General features: G+C 39.5%; 1 pseudogene; it reads left to right on the top strand.

The window, feature by feature from the left end:
- Positions 1-12,640: 12,640 nt before the first annotated feature.
- Positions 12,641-13,022, top strand: LOC136172194 (NADH dehydrogenase [ubiquinone] 1 alpha subcomplex subunit 5 pseudogene; annotated as a pseudogene).
- The last annotated feature ends 3,695 nt before the right edge of the window (positions 13,023-16,717 follow it).

Genomic DNA, 16,717 nt, shown 5'->3' with positions numbered 1-16,717 from the left:
CTGCATACAAGTTTCTCAAGAAATATATAGCAATATATAGTTATGTATAATAATATATAGTAATGTATATAGTAACATATAAATATAGTAAAATAGTAAAAGAAGTATTACAGTCCTGTGACTTCTTTGGACATTTGATTTGTTCTTGTGTGAACAGACAGAAAGAACACTAGTACTTTTATCTAGGTACATTTTCTGAAAACTGATTTTTTTTCCAAGAACCATGAATTGTATAATCGTACTTGATATGACCTAAAGTCTATGCAATTACATAAAAGTCTTCCAAGTAAGGACAGTTTATAATTCTTAGATTGCACATTAAGCATAAATTTTCAGGAGACTCTTAAAAGAGGAAATAATCAGAGCAATCTAACACATTTTCTGACCTCCTGAAAGAAATACCCCAATCTGATTATTAGGCCTTTAAGGCAAGAAAAGTTTCTTTCAGGTTCTCCCTATATCTAATGCTGAGAATTTCAAGAAATCACATTTGTTTGAAATGGCTATTTTCTTCCTTGTCTCATGAGAAGAGAGGGTAGAGACAGCTAAAATTTCTTAAATGCCTGGTCTATGTCAGGCACTGAGATGCTGGAGGCTGAACAGACATTTTCTCATATGCAACATGTCTTTGGGAGGTAAGTGCTATTATTTCCATCTTACAAATGAGAAAATGGAAACTCAGAGAGGTGAGTGGATCTGAAAGTGATTTGAAGAATTATGTTGAGAACTAGAGGCTTCCTACTGGGAGTTTGTCTTGTTTGTCCTCACACGCTGCATTAAGCTTTATTGTATTGCCCAAATGCAGAAGTCCGTGTTGGTTTTTTTTTTTTTTTAAAGAAGTGGCATAATCTTGTTGGCTCATTAAGCAGGCCATTGTAACTCACACGCTTTCCAGTATCCAAATACCCGATGACCAGGGGGGAAACAACGGAAGGGATATAGATAACCATAGTCATAGTGTCTGAGTCTGAGAACCTGCACTTTTCACCCAATCCCCACTGTGTAACTTCCTTCATCTGCCCAGTTGATGGGCCACCTGCCATGGTTGGCTTCTCCCATTTGTGGCCTCAGGAATTTTGATGCTCTGTCTGCCTCTTGGCATGGTTTTAGACTACAGAGCTGAGAAAATACAGCAGTTAATGTTGTTCCTCCCATTAACACAGGCCTCTAATATTCTCCAGACCCCTTAGTCAAAGCACTGGGTTTTCCTTGGGAATGGGCCTTCCACAGGAAATCTCTCATAGAGTTTTGTTTTTTCTTTTACAATGATTTGACAAATTACGGCTTTTTCTTCTGACCCTCTCTTTAAATTTTCACAGTCCTTCTCTCATGGAACCCGGCATACTTTCTCCTAGGAGCTTGGTTACAAGACAATAGAAAGCCACGCACACAAAATTAAAAAAAAGAAAGCCACACACAGTGTTGCAAGCAAACTGCCCTTTTATCCGTGACCACAACTATTATCTCTGGACCAAGCCTGGGGTAGCTTGACCTTCCCCTACCTTGAAGTAGCCTCCGTGATCCAGGGTTGGTTTCAAAGGTCAAAGCATAGAACTCTTCCTATTTTTAGTTCTGAAATCTTCTTAGTCTGAGAGCTGAGTATTAGCTCCGACTTCTCATCATTCACTCCTCTAGAAAGCTCAGAAAGGCTCAGACAAGTATAAGTCATGCACATAACAGGAGATATGCAAAGTACCTCTGTTATGTCATCCCAGAGCTATCTTGTATTGAGCTATAGTTAAAGACATTGGAGATACTTATCTTTTAACTATCAATTTCTAATTTCTCCCTTTCCTTGGCTCCTGCAATAGTCTTTCTTGGAAACTTCTACCCAGGATATTAATTACTCCATCCTCTGTAGAACAAGAGAACTCTGTGTATATCTTCATCATCTACAGATATTAGATGGTTTAAGATGCTAAAGAAAAACCCAATGAACTTTGTGGCCAACTCAATATTACTGACTCAATGGACATGAGTTTGAGCAAACTCCAGGAGATGATGAAGGACAGGGAAGCCTGGCATGCTGCAGTCCATGGGATCTCAAAGAATCACACATGACTTAGCAACTGGACAGTAACAAAAATATTACTTTGTATTGGTACTACCAGAATTAGTTTCTATCAAAATTGGGATCTGTGGTGAAAGTGACAAGGAGCTTGAGTACACCTAGTCTATTTAGGTGGTATTCCCAGGAAGCCAGATTGAGAGAGAGGAAGAATGAGACCGACAAAGAGAGAAAGTCAGTAAAGGAAGAATTATTAAGCAGTTTACAACTGTGGGTAACTGGGGCTGAATCCCAGTGGGAATTGGTTGGGATTTTCTGTGGGGCATTCAACACACACATACACACACCCCATATGCATTCAAGTAGCTTAAAACTGAGAAACTTAGTGGACACCAGTAGTGAGGAGCCTTTAACATACTTGGTTACTGTCTTCCACAGCTCAAGTCAGAGGTGGCCAAAGGAATATGACCTGGGCATCAACCATCTCTATAAGATCTCTTGACACATCTTTGTCTTTTTTTAGGTTATATATCCCTCTGGGGCACACACCATGTCTTGATCATTCACAGCCTTGATACCCGGAACAGTATCTGGTATAATCTGAAATCTAAATGATTGTATGGATAGATGTATAAACAGGGGTAAAAAAGGAATCTCGTTCACTTGAGGTTGGCACTCACCTAACAGCTTTTCTGATCTCTTTGTATCACTTGCCTTGTTAATAACAGTTTTTACCATACCTTCTGAAGCTTTGCCATAAGTGCTACATTTTATCATAGTACATAAAAGCTGTGGGGAAAATTTCTAAAGAGATTTTTTTAAGAACAATGAAATTTCTAGATAAAATTAAAAAAAAAAAAAATCATTTCCCTTCCTATTGCCTGCTTTGTCACCCACTTTTCACTGTAAAGGGCAACAGGAAAAAGAGTGATCATAAAATAAGAACAGAAAACATCGACTCGGTTAGGCAAGATTCCAAAGAAATTAATCACGTTTTCACAAGGGTATTAGACCAGTTTCCTGATTAAACTGTAGTTTGGTACACAAATGAATTTGAAAAGTAAACTCAATGGAGATTTAATGATGTGAGATTGTAATCAAGTCCATTAATTTCTCAACCAGTGGAGTGAGGGTCCCAGAGCATTAGCTCAAGTTGAGAAGTTGAGAACTCAGACAGGTCTCAACATGTCAGGGTGGCCTGTAGATGGCTCACCAGAGCACAGCTTTAAGAGGACTGTAGGAACATCAGGAGAACAGTGGGAGATGTTGACAGCCAGCCTCTGGGCCTGAGGCCCTGACCCCACTGGGGAGCAGAAAGTCTTCCTTTATCCTCTGACAGGCAATGTACTTGGTGGGGAAAGTGTTCTGCCCAGAGGAGGGGATGGAAGAACCCACGGCTGAGGTCTGAGAAGGAGGACAAATCTGGACTCAGCAGGAGATACAGCACTTGACTGCCTTCCCACGCAGCCCTCAGAAACGCATGCCTGATTCCTAGGGAAAGAAAATCTGTAATGGAGAGAAGACTAAATAAAGAGCTATTGTCACTAGAAATGCAGCAAGATACTGAGAAGAGATAGCTCTGTGTCACAGGAGGGAAGAAAGAAGCTCACTTCAGAACCAAGAACCTTGCCAATATTGGAGGGATGGAGAGAAGGGATCAGGCTGAGCAACACGAGGGCAACATCATATCCTTCTAAGCGGAAGCAGAGGGATGGAATGAACTACAGAGAAAAGTAGTAACATCAAAACGAGAGGGTGGAAGCCTTCAGGCCATCAGCTAGGAGGCAGAGCTGAAATTAAAACCACACTTTCTGACTTCTGGGTGGCAGAATCATTAAGGAGATCTTCCCATCCTCTATCCCTGTGACTACTCACCTCAGGCCAAACCACACTGCCCAAGACCATCACTCCTTACCAGACAGCTTTGATTTTTTTTTCCTTACGTGGAAATCTTCTGGAAACTCACTTTGATTAAACATACAAATAAGACATAGTATTAAATATTTCTTAGTAATTGTCAAAGTAAAGAAAAATTTAAGCAAGAAAGCTTACTTCACTTGATTATTAAATTTAATTCATATGTAAATGTGTGTGTGTGTTAAGTCACTTCAGTTGTGTCTGACTCTTTGCAACTCCATGGACTGCCATGGCTCCCCTGTCCATGGGATTCTCCGGGCAAGGATACTGGAGTAGGTTGCCATGCTCTTCTCCAGGAGATTTTCCTGACCCAGGGATTGAACCTGTGTCTCTTATGTCTCCTGCACTGGGAGGCGAGTTCTTTACCGCTAGCACCACCTGGGAAGCCCTCATATGTAAATACATATGTTTAATTATATAAACAATTGATATCTATTAGAAGAAAGGTTCTGAATTACCCTATCTGCTTGCATAGATTTCAGAAAAAAGAAATTTGAAGTGATGTTACTGTTCATTATCCCACCAAGAAATAAAAATATTATTTTAGAACATAGAAATGAAGTGATTTAGCAGGCATGCATATAAAACTAAAGTCAAATGGTTAAATCAACAATGTTAAATCCTTGCAAGGACTATTATATAACCATTAAAATGTTTTCTTTAAATGTGTGAAAAAATAATGTGAAAAAACAAGTATAATAATGAATGGGGGAAAGTGAGATATTATTGAATATAAAGTGTAGAGACACAACTTCATTTTTAAAACCTAAAATTGAAAGATAGATGAGACATGAACCATTTCTTCCTTTACTTTACTTTCTATTTATTCAGTAACTATCCGTTATGTTACTAACTTGAAAATAGGTTCAGGAGAAAGAACATGACTTATTTTTAGCTTAAATTAAGTGTGTAAAAAATCCCAAATCTTCACAGGGCCTCGATTTGGAAAAACTTAGTTTACAGATCTAGAATGAACTGTTTTGAATAAAATAATTTTCTGCCTTAGTTTGAAAATCACTTTTTTTTCCCCCTGCTCAGTCTGGAACAAATATGTGAAAAACTGGAGAACATGTGTGCCTGGCAGTTACCTTGTTGAAAGGAGGCCCTCAATCAACGTTTATTGCTGGCATGGGAAGCCTCTACTACCTACTCTTTCCCAAAACTTAATCACTCTGCTCTGTGTGAAGCAAAACAATGTTCAGAGGTTTAAATCAGTCTTAGCAAGGAGACTCCCTATGTGTCATCCTTTTTCTTAACAGTATTATTTGCCTGTGAATATCTTAGGACCAGACCTTGATACTGACATTCATTATATTTTAAATTTTTAGTTAATTTTTTATCAATAGATACAAAAAGGCTTCTGGAAAGTGACCTATGTCATAACCAATAGGACTGTCTTTGTTTAGGGTGCAAGCTGGCCATATCAGAGAGATCAGCCATGTGATTTGAGTCACACAGTATCCATTGACCTGGAGACTGAGTTCAACCACAGAAGCAAGAAATCAATCAATTATGCCTATGGAATAAAGTTCCAATAAAACTCTGGACACCAAAACGCAAGCGATCTTTCCGGGCAGTACTCCCTGCATATTGTCAGACATCAGTGCTGGGAGCTTAATGAGTCATCATTCCAGGGGACAGGAGACTTTACAGCTTGGGTAAATCCAGGCATGTAGGTAATATGTAGACTAATGGGTGTGACTGATCTTGGCCCTCGGGTTTGCCAACCCCCATTAAAATATCTGTACAACATAAGTTCTGCACATGTGTTTTGCTGTAAGGCATGTATAATGTATGTGTGTGTGTGAAGTCACTCAGTCATGTCCGACTCCCCGTGACCCCATGCACTGCAGCCCACCAGGTCTCCCTGTCCGTGGGATTCTCCAGGCAAGAGTCCTGGAGTGGGTTGCCATATCCTTCTCTATGTATAATGTATAACTGTGTCCAAACAAGCACAATCTTCTACCAAGCAAAGTAAAATCTGTAAGTGTCAAAATTTGCTAGATATTTTATATATACCAGAGTAACTGAACTGCAACATTTTTGTGACAGAACTCATGCTGAAAACAAAATCATATATATGTGTGTATATATATATATATCTCAGTATGTGTGTTTCCCTCTTTCCTGCCCATCTCCAATTAGAATTTTCTAATGTTTGTGCTTTTGAAGAATTATAATGCTTTATAAATCAAACTGTTTCCCACAGTGCTATTGTAGTAAGGAAATAATCCCCTCAGCATGTGTTTAGAAGAGCACAATAGGAATCCTGACGTGCAAAAAAATAAAGCACAGAAAACACTGGATTAGTAACAGTCTTCAGTGTTCTAGAATTTTCCTGGGAAACAGGAAGAATTTGTACCTTTGTTCCATAAACAACATCTGTTTGTAACATACAAACATTTGTCTACATGCCTTGGTCAACATGTCCGTTCATTCTAGTTAAGGAGGTTAAAGAGAAAAAAATCCTATGGGAAACAGGCCACATTCATTTTTAAATCTGGTTTTCTTTTGGCATGGGGCTTCCCTGAGAACTCAATTGGTAAAGAATCCGCCTGCAATGCAGGGGACCTGGGTTCAATTCTTGGGTCAGGAAGAGCCCCTGGAGAAGGGATAGGCTACCCACTCCAGTATTCTTGGACTTCCCTTGTGGCTCAGCTGGTAAAGAATTTGCCTGTAATGCAGGAGACCTGGGTTCAATCGCTGGGCTGGGAAGATCCCCTGGATAAGGGAAAGGTCACCCATTCCAGTATTCTGGCCTATAGAAGTTGCAAAGAGTCAGACACGACTGAGTGACTTTCACTTCCTTTAGCATAATTCAACTATCTATTCTTGTCATATTCTTTCTCAATATTAGACATTTTTGAGAAGGTAACAAGCTCATTATTTTATTATTAATAATTAACCATGAATAATTGAGAAAGACCCTGATGCTGGGAAAGACTGAAGGCAAAAGGAGAAGGAGGTGGCAGAGGATGAAATGGTTAGATAGCATCACCAATTTAATGGATATGAATTTGTCCTCTACAAACTCTGAGAGATAATAGAGGACAGAGGAGCCTGGTGTGCCAAAGTCCACGGGGTCATAAAGAGTTGGACACAACTTAGTGACTGAACCACAACAGCAACAAAAATCAGTTTTTCATTGAATTTTCTGTGGTTAGTACCAAACTAGTACGATTTAATTGCCGAGATATCCTACTGGCTTGACTGACTCTATGAGATGGACCTACTGGCTAGATAATCAGTCTCATCTGTATGATGTCAAAATATCTCCCAACACTGACCAATTTCATCCTTTTGGAATTTTGGCAGGGAAGATGTCTCACATTGGCAATATAGTGTCCACTTGCACTCAGCTCTTGTCTGGTGTATGACAAATACCCTCTACCCAGCCAAGATGTCAATTCAATTTTCTGACAACTACCACCAAGATGACTTCAGAGAAGAGGACACAGTGGGGGAAGATACGTTTCTCCACCTGTCTCAATAGTGAACACAGGCTTGTTCCTAATATCTCACAACATGAATACCTTGAGCCGTATCACTTGAAATTTTAGTGGAGGTTGAATATAATAAAGGAGACTCAGGACATACAAAAGAAAAATTATAAAATGGAAATTTTGGTATTAGTGCTGGAGTCAATCAGTCATTGCTTTGCACTGAGTGCCCCCGAGTCATTTCTCTCTTTAGCCCTTAGCATGAAACAAGTTCCCCTGGAGAAGGTAATGGCAACCGATTCCCTGGGTTTGACTAACATGTGTGTGTTAGTCGCTCAGTTGGGTCCGACTTTTTGCAACCCAGTGGGGTATAGCCCACCAGGCTCCTCCATCCATGGGATTTTCCAGGCAAGAATACTGGAGTGGGTTGCCATTTCCTTCTCCAGGGGACCTTCCCAACAACAAGTAGCCAATGCCATCTTATCTTCCACAGTAATTTATTTCTATCATGTTCTTCTTAACCAGAGTCATATCCCAAAATGCCACCAGCAAGGGGAGAGGATAAAGTCCTCGCTTCCCTAATCCAAGACTATTTTCATTCTTTCTCTAGGAAGCTAGCAATGGTTCCACCATTTTCTTCAGGAGAGATATCCCCACCCTCACCTCAGATCCTGTGGGTCCCATAAACTATGCAAAGTAAACAAGTACAGAAGTTTACAATATGGATCCCAAACTCTGACTCATTCAGTTGTAAATGGTACCTCCTGTGAGACATTAATTATTCAGTTCACGGCAGGCAGCAACAATCCAGTGCAGTTTCACTTCATAATCTTTCAGTACGCAGAAAGAAAGAAATTAGATCTATGCACCCCCTCTGGCGTGGTCCTAGTCTCATGATTTCCTGTGAGGAAATACTGAATAAAAGGCGCTCATCTCTCAGAAACAATTCTTTTTGAATGAGTAGAAAGAGTTTCCCCCTTAACTCTGTAGTGGCCTCATCCTAGAAAGACATAACGCAATTTAGATTTCTAACTAAAATTAGTATCAAAATCAGAAATATCTGCATTTGATTCAGTGTGCTTAAGAACATGACTAGGCACTTGTCTACAGTAAAGTTATTTTAAAAATTCATCAAAGTAGCCACAACCAGGACAAAGAAGAGAGAGGTTCCAGGTTCAAGGACAAATTCCAGTGTTCAAGAATGTAGAGACTGCTCACGACTATCACAAATGGTTTTCCAGTTTCAACAATTTCCCTAAGGCACCACTCAACTGGTATGTGATTATACTCTGGCTCAGGTTTGACTGGCTGAATTCTCTGATGGTTTAGTTGTCCAGAAGATCAGTTAGTTATACAGAGTCCAAAGTCCAGAAACCCCAGTTATAGTGAAAAACATATATATGTTCTTTGATTTCAAACAGTACTTCTTTTCTAACAATGTATTATCTATTAATAATTTATTCTGCTATAGAAATGTTCATGAACATACCTCCACCATAGAGATGGATGAAAATACAGGTATTGATATTGTATGGCTTATTCCAACAGCATGTGTGTGAATGAAACAGAAATGTTGTGAAGTATAAGCTACTGACTATTAAGTATTATTATGTTAGGAGAGCTATTATAGTAGTGTGGTCTATGTAAAGCTCTAGACATGGCCTAGTTTATCTACGAAAGAGTAACTTTTACCAAAATATGTCTATTTTACTAGTATTTATAAAGAACAAGCTTAAAGACCAAAACCATATGACTTTTGTAAAGAGTTTACATATTGTTTTTCTTTTTTCTAATTCATTGTCTATGTTTTTTATTAACTATTTTTTACATTTACTTTTCAACTTTTTCCTAGATTCTTGGGATGAATGCCTGTTTATCTTTTAAAGAACTTTTAATGATAAAGGCATTTATATCTACAAAGTGGCCACTAAATGTAGGAACCACTCTGATGTGTTTCAAGTGTATTATTGTCATTATCATTAATATCCAAATGATCTGTAGTTTCCTAGATATCCCTTGCACATGCATTGGAAGAACTAATGTATGCCACAGCAAATATAATCAATAATATTTTTATAACTTTGTATGATAACAGATGGTAACTAGACTTATCATGGTGATCTTTTTGTAATATATAAAAATATTGAATCACTGTGTTGTACACTTGAAACTAATATAATTTTGTAAGTAGCTCCTATGTTATTAAAAGAAAAAGGAACAGATCATAAAAGATCTTCAGCACTTCATAAAGCATACCACCATATGCATAAGGAAAGTCTCAGAAGGAGAGGAAAGAAGAGGTAGAGAGAATGAAATAACAGCCAAAAACAACCCAAATGTAATGAAAGCATTAATCCACACTTCCAAGATGTGCAATGGATTCCATGTAGGATAAATTAAAAGAGATCTAAACCTAGATACATCATAGGCAAACTGTCAAAAGACAAAGAGAGAATCCTGAAAACAGCAAGAGAAAAATGACTCACAAGTACAAGGGATACACAATAAAATTTATAGCTGACTTCTCATCAGAAACTATAGAGGCCAGAAGGCAGTAGAATAACAGTTTAAGTGCTGAAAGAAAGGTTGTCAACCAAGAATTCCATATCCAAGGAGAAATTTAAAAATAAAGAGAAGTTCAAATATTGCCAATTAAAAAAATGCAAAATAGAAAATTTCTCATTAGCAAACCTACCATACAAATGAAACTACAGGGGGATGCATGCTGAAATGAAAGGATACTGACAGGCGTGTGTGTGTGTGTGTGTGTGTGTGTGTGTGTGTGTGTGTGTGTGTGTGTCTGCTCAGTAGTGTCTGACTCTTTGCTGCTCCATGGACTGTAGCCCACTGGGCTCTTCTGTCCATGGAATTTTCCAAGCAAAGAATCCTGGAGTAGGTTGCCATTTCCTCCTCCAGGGGATCTTCCCAACCCAGGGATCGAACCTGCATCTCCTACACTGGCAGGCAGATTCTTTACCACTGCACCACCTGAGATGCCCAAGGACACTGGATGGTAACACAAATTTACTCCAAAAAATCAAGAACACTAGTAATAGTTATTACATAAGTAAATATTAAAGATTATATATATTGTTTTTGTTTATAGCTCTTTTCTATCCTTAATTAAAAGAGTTGCAAAAAGCAATAATTATAAAATTGTATTCATAGGCTTATAATGTATAAATATGTATATGCACACACATATATATAACAATAACAGCACAAAGGAGCTATACTGAAGCAAAGTTTTTGTATATTACTAAAATTAAGTTGCTATTGATCTAAACTTAATTGGTGTGAGTTAGTATACTAATTGTAATTTCCTGGGCAAACACTAAGAAAGTAACTCAAAAAAAGATATAGTAAGAGAAACAGTAAGACAAAGACATGAAACGACGCTCATCTTTAGTCATTCAGTTCAGTTCAGTTCAGTTCAATCGCTCATTTGTGTCTGACTCTTTGTGACCCCATGAACCACAGCACGCCAGGCCTCTCTGTCCATCACCAACTCCTGGAATTTACCCAAACTCACATCCATTGAGTCAGTGATGCCATCTAACCATCTCATCCTCTGTCATCCCTTTCTCCTCCTGCCTTCAATCTTTCCAACATCAGGGTCTTTTCAAATGAGTCAGCTCTTTGCATCAGGTGGCCAAAATATTGAAGTTTCAGCTTCAACATCAGTCCTTCCAGTGAACACCCAGGACTGATCTCCTATAGGATGGACTAGTTGGATCTCCTTGCAGTCCAAGGGACTCTCAAGAGTCTTCTCCGACACCACAGTTCAAAACCATCAATTCTTCAGTGCTCAGCTTTCCTTATAGTTCAACTCTCACATCCATACATGACTACTGGAAAAACCATAGCCCTGACTCTTTAGTCATTAGGGAAATGCAAATCAAAACCACAATGAGATCCCACTCCAGACCCACTAGGATGGCTATAATTTAAAGTTAGTTAGTTAGTTAGTTCAGTCACTCAGTCATGTCTGACTCTTTGCGACCCCATGAATCGCAGCACGCCAGGCCTCCCTGTCCATCACCAACATCCGGAGTTTACTCAAACTCATGTCCATCGATTCGGTGATGCCATCCAGCCATCTCATCCTCTGTCCTCTCCTTCTCCTCCTGCCCCCAATCCCTCCCAGCATCAGGGTCTTTTCCAATGAGTCAACTCTTCGCATGAGGTGGCCAAAGTACTGGAGTTTCAGCTTCAGCATCAGCCTTCCAATGAACACCCAGGACTGATCTCCCTTAGGATGGACTGGTTGGATCTCCTTGCAGTCCAAGGGACTCTCAAGAGTCTTCTCCAACACCATAGTTCAAAAGCATCAATTTTTCAGCACTCAGCTTTCTTCACAGTCCAACTCTCACATCCATACATGACCACTGGAAAAACCATAGCCTTGACTAGACAGACCTTTGTTGGCAAAGTAATGTCTCTGCTTTTTAATATGCTATCTAGGTTGGTCATAACTTTCCTTCCAAAGAGTAAGCGTCTTTTAATTTCATGGCTACAGTCACCATCTGCAGTGATTTTATCAGTAATGAGGAGGATGTGGAGAAATTGGAACCTTCATATCTTGCTGGTGGGACTGTAAAATGGTACAGCTTCCTTAGAAAAAATTTTGGCAGTTCTTCAAAGGACTAAACCTGGAGTTAACTATAAAAGTCAGCAATTTCACTCATAGGTATATAAGCATGATTATTGAAAACATATATGCATGCAAAAACTTGTACATGAATGTTCATAGCAGCCTGGCGTGCTGCAGTCCATGGGGTCACAGAGTCAGACATGACTTAGCAACTGAACAACAACAGAAACAAGAGAATAAAATTGAATGCAGTTTGTAAAATTTTCCTCCATCACAAAGTCTAGGTATTGCTTATGTATGAAGCTATTTAACGACCTTGTATAGAATACGGAGTTAGTGAGTGGAAGATGCAGAAACCAGAAGGTAAGAGGTATAATGGAAGAAAGCAGAATAGAAGATGAATGATCACTAGAGGGGAGGTAAGTGCAGAAATAGAGGAGAAAATAAAAAGATTCTCAGATGTTTCTTTATCATGATATCATGGTATCAGTGTCCCACAGCCTTTTTTCCCCTCCCCTAAGAGATATTTCTACATATGAAAAGTGGAAACAGAATAAAAAGGATGAAACTAACATGCTCAATAGCTCTGCAGCTGTTCTTACTCCATTACTGGTGTTAACTTATATGAGATACACTCTCAGTTTTTTATTCCTGTTTAAATAAAAAAAACTCTGGGCGCTGTCATGGCGGGCTTGCTGAAGACCACTGGCCTGGTGGGATTGGCTGTTTGTGAAACTCCACATGAGAGGCTAAAAATATTGTATACAAAAATTCTTGATGTTCTTGGACACATCCCTAAAAATGCAGTGTATAGAAAGTATACAGAACAGATTACAAATGAGAGGCTGAGTATGGTTAAAGCAGAACCAGATGTTAAAAAACTAGAAGAGCAAGTGCAGGGTGGCCAAATAGAAGAGGTGATTCTTCAGGCTGAAAACGAACTTAGTCTGGCAAGAAAAATGATCCAGTGGAAACCATGGGAGCCTTTAGTGGAAGGGCCTCCAGCCAGCCAATGGAAATGGCCAATATAAACAGCATTAACTAACTTACTGTTGATAGGAGACTGATGTAATTAAATATTCTGTTATATGTTTAAAAAAAAAAAAAAAAAACTCTGACTATGGCAAATATGAAGATTCTCTGTCCAGATCGCCCGTCAGGAAAGGACTTTTTACCTGGCAGTGGGGAGTATAGCTAGCGGGTGGTCTCCAGCCAGGAGCTTTTTCCTGCGAGCTGCTTTCCCAGAAGCCCCTCGCTTCCTAGGGCAGCCTGCATGTGACGACTGACTGAAGTAGGGAATATAACGTCTTCACCATCTGGGGTCCTCGTCTCCCAGAGTTCCCTCCCAGGTTGGATGAAGTTTTTGGACCTATGTAATGCAGTTCTACTCTCTCTCTCCTGTCTTGTGTCCTTGCCTGCTTTTCACAAATATTGCACCTAGTAAAACAAATTGCTTCCAAAGTTCTGCCTCACTATTTGCTCCTAGAGAACCTTACTTATGATAGAGTCGTTTTGTTTTACGTTGGCGCCTGAGAAAAAAGAGACAAGGCCCTAAATCCTCTGTTCAACAAAGAAAATGCACAAGTATTTATGTCTTCTTGAAACCAGGGATGCCAATTTAAGTATTTATTACTAGGCAACACATTATTAATAAGACAACTAGTTTATAACCTATTAAGGACTGCATTCACAGACCACAGAAACAATCTTGACTCCAGGTATCTAACAGGAATTGGCAGCTAAGGAAGTCAGAAAACCACTGCCCAGTTCAACTTCCTGTTTTTGTAAATAAAGTTTTATTGGAACACAGTTACACCCATTCATTTGGCTGTGTTCATGAGCAGAATTGAGTAGTCACAACAATGACCATGTGACCTGGAAATTTCAAATATTAACTATCTGGACCTCTAAGAGAGAAAATACTATTATGATGGAAATAACTTCTAAAAGGATGATTTTACAGGCAAGATATTATCTGCTTTTCTCTTCAGCTGCGGAAACAGGGAGCAGTTACAAATGCCTCCAGGTTTTTAAAGGCAACACCTAGGATTCCACTAACTGGCACTGAGGAGAAAAAGGAAATCTCAAGAAGCCCAAAACAATATGGAGAGAACAGGGCAAAATAGGATTATTAACAAATGAAACAAGGAGTGTATACTATTTTGAAGCTACACTGATCAGAAGCTAAAAGCATGAAAGGGGTTTTAGGTGTCTCAGGGCTAAGTCTGAGAAGATTGGGTTTGGAAATAGAATGACCAAAAGGAAATCGGTGGACTGTGATATGACCTGTCATAAATTTTACCAAAAATCAAAATGAGTGGGGAGGAGCAATATAGGGTAGAAGGTTAAGAGCTGCAAACTATTAGGTTTCAAATAAGCTACAGGGATATGTTGTACAACACGGGGAATGTAGCCAATATTTTATAATAACTACAAATGGAGTATAACATCTAAAATGGTAAATCACAATATTGTACACCTGTAACTTAGATAGTATTGTACATCAACTGTACTTCAATAAAAGCTAACAAGCAAGAAAAGCCAAAAGGAAATGTGAACAGGACAAATAAAAGATGCAACTGAGTGAGCAAGACCTTCTGGTGCCTTCTTTCAGATCCTCTCTGGGATGGGCCAAGGGGAAGACCCAGGGTGAGGACCTCTCTGCTTCCCTGATAAGGAACCCTAGGGAGAGTTCTCTGCTCCTTCCCATCAGTAACCGGAAACAGGTTACAGTTCACCCAGACTCCATGTCTGAGCTCCCCAGTTCTGAGATTCTTGCTACTCCATATTTACCAAGCCCTTTCCTGTTCTGCTCTTTAACACAGGACCTATGAATTTTCAACGTATAGCCCACTTAGGCTCTTTACCAGGGCCATGTTTAATTGGAAGAGAAACTCAGGGCATGCAGCGTGTTCTGAAATCTCTTTCCCAGCCTCTGTTTCTTTCATTTAACTGCTCTTCTTTTTAGGTCTCCGGGGCTCCCTTCTCACCTTAGGGCCTAAATCATTCTGTACTCCCTCAATTGCTCTTTGTAGAAACAAGCAAAAAATAGATGCACCATTCATTTATTAATTTTCTTCAACTAATAGTTATTGCAAGCCAGTTACAGCTTGACCATTGACACAAGACCGTTGCATATTTTAAAGCCATATACAAAGCTATTCCTACCAGCTTTCTTGTGTCTTCTAGAAACATCTGAGCTTTTATTTTGGGCAAACAGATTACCAAATACCAGTCTTAAGGGCATGTGTTTTCCGTGAAAAGGGGTTAGAAAATGTGTATAGTCATCAATTTGACATGTGATCTGTGTCTCTTCAGTCACATGTCACATTTCCCTGGCATTGTTCCCTTTTGCTGTTTATGAAAGTGCTTATTTACCATTTATAATGCTCTCACTTTTTAATGTTATACCTTCCCTTTCCAAAACCTATTTATATACCACTAAATCAAGCTGTGATAAGACAGCACTGTTCATTTGATTCCAATTCTACATAATAATTTCTTATTTGAAACAACAATTATTTTATCAGGAAGAAGCAGCTGCAAACACAGCAATTCCTCTGAACTGCCATTAACAGAATGTTCCCTGCTGTCAAGCCAGATGTTTAGCTCTAAATGCTGAGCTTTCTGGAGCTGAGACTGGCCGCTCTCCTCTGAGATGGAGGTGCAGCCCCTCTGCCAGCCTTGCTAACCCTGGAGATAGGGTACTCTTCCCCTCACTCCTTGCCTTTTGACCCTATTCTCCCTGGCCCTCCTGCCCTCACTCCCTCAGGAAGTTCTCAGAAGCCAGTTAGTATTATCTGAGTTCAACGGTTCACACCTGTCGTTCCAGAGAAATCGGTGTTACAAATAGTCATAGAGACACAAATGACCTCATCTATAAAACAGAAACAGACTTCCAGACATAGAGAACAGACTTGTGCTTTCCAAGGGAGGTGGGGGTGGGGGAGGGAAGGATTAGAGTTTGGAATTAGCAGATACGAAACTATTATATATTGAATGGATGAGCAACAAGGTCCTACTCTATTGCACAGGGAGCCATATTCAATATCCTGTGATAAACCATAATGGAAAAGAATACTTAAAAGACTGTATTCACATATATAACTGAATCACACAGCTATGCAGCAGAAACTAACAGCGCTGTAAATCAACTATACATCAAAAAACTTTTAAATCACAGAGGGTTAAACTCATTAAAGTACGAGTGTCCACAGCTTCTTTCCCTCCACAAGCTAAATAGAATTCTGGAGCTGTTCATTCTCTAGGCATTTTTCCACTTACCTTTCTTTCGGGCCTATTAGAGAGATGGAGGCGGGGAAGGACATTCAGAGCTGCTGACATGGGGTCGTGGTGGAAGGTCTTGGTTGGGAGTTGGCAGTGCGGGGGACAGAGTTTTCTGGGACAGCTGCTTGAGAGTGGCAGAGGTATATACAGAGGATTTTTTCAGTACACAGGCTGTGCCTGCTCAAAACTGAGAATTATGGTTATTTGATAGAAGGCAAATGTCTTGAACTGGGGCAGGACAAAGAGATGAATGGGAGCTTGAAAATGTTCTCATCTTTCAGAGCAGAGAGTCATTGAAGATCCATCCAATTGAAATGTGTGTCTGTTTTTCTTGCTTAAAGCACACTGAATCTATTCTAAGTATTTTAGAATATTTAGAATCCTTTAGAAAATCATATCCCTGGAGGAGGGCATGGCAACCCACTCCAGTATTCTTGCCTGGAGAATCCCCATGGACAGAGGGGCCTGACG

The sequence above is a fragment of the Muntiacus reevesi genome, chromosome 7, assembly GCF_963930625.1.
Source record: "Muntiacus reevesi chromosome 7, mMunRee1.1, whole genome shotgun sequence".
Taxonomy (NCBI): domain Eukaryota; kingdom Metazoa; phylum Chordata; class Mammalia; order Artiodactyla; family Cervidae; genus Muntiacus; species Muntiacus reevesi.
Note: the sequence above shows the minus strand (reverse complement) of the source record. Positions and strands in the feature narration are given on the sequence as shown.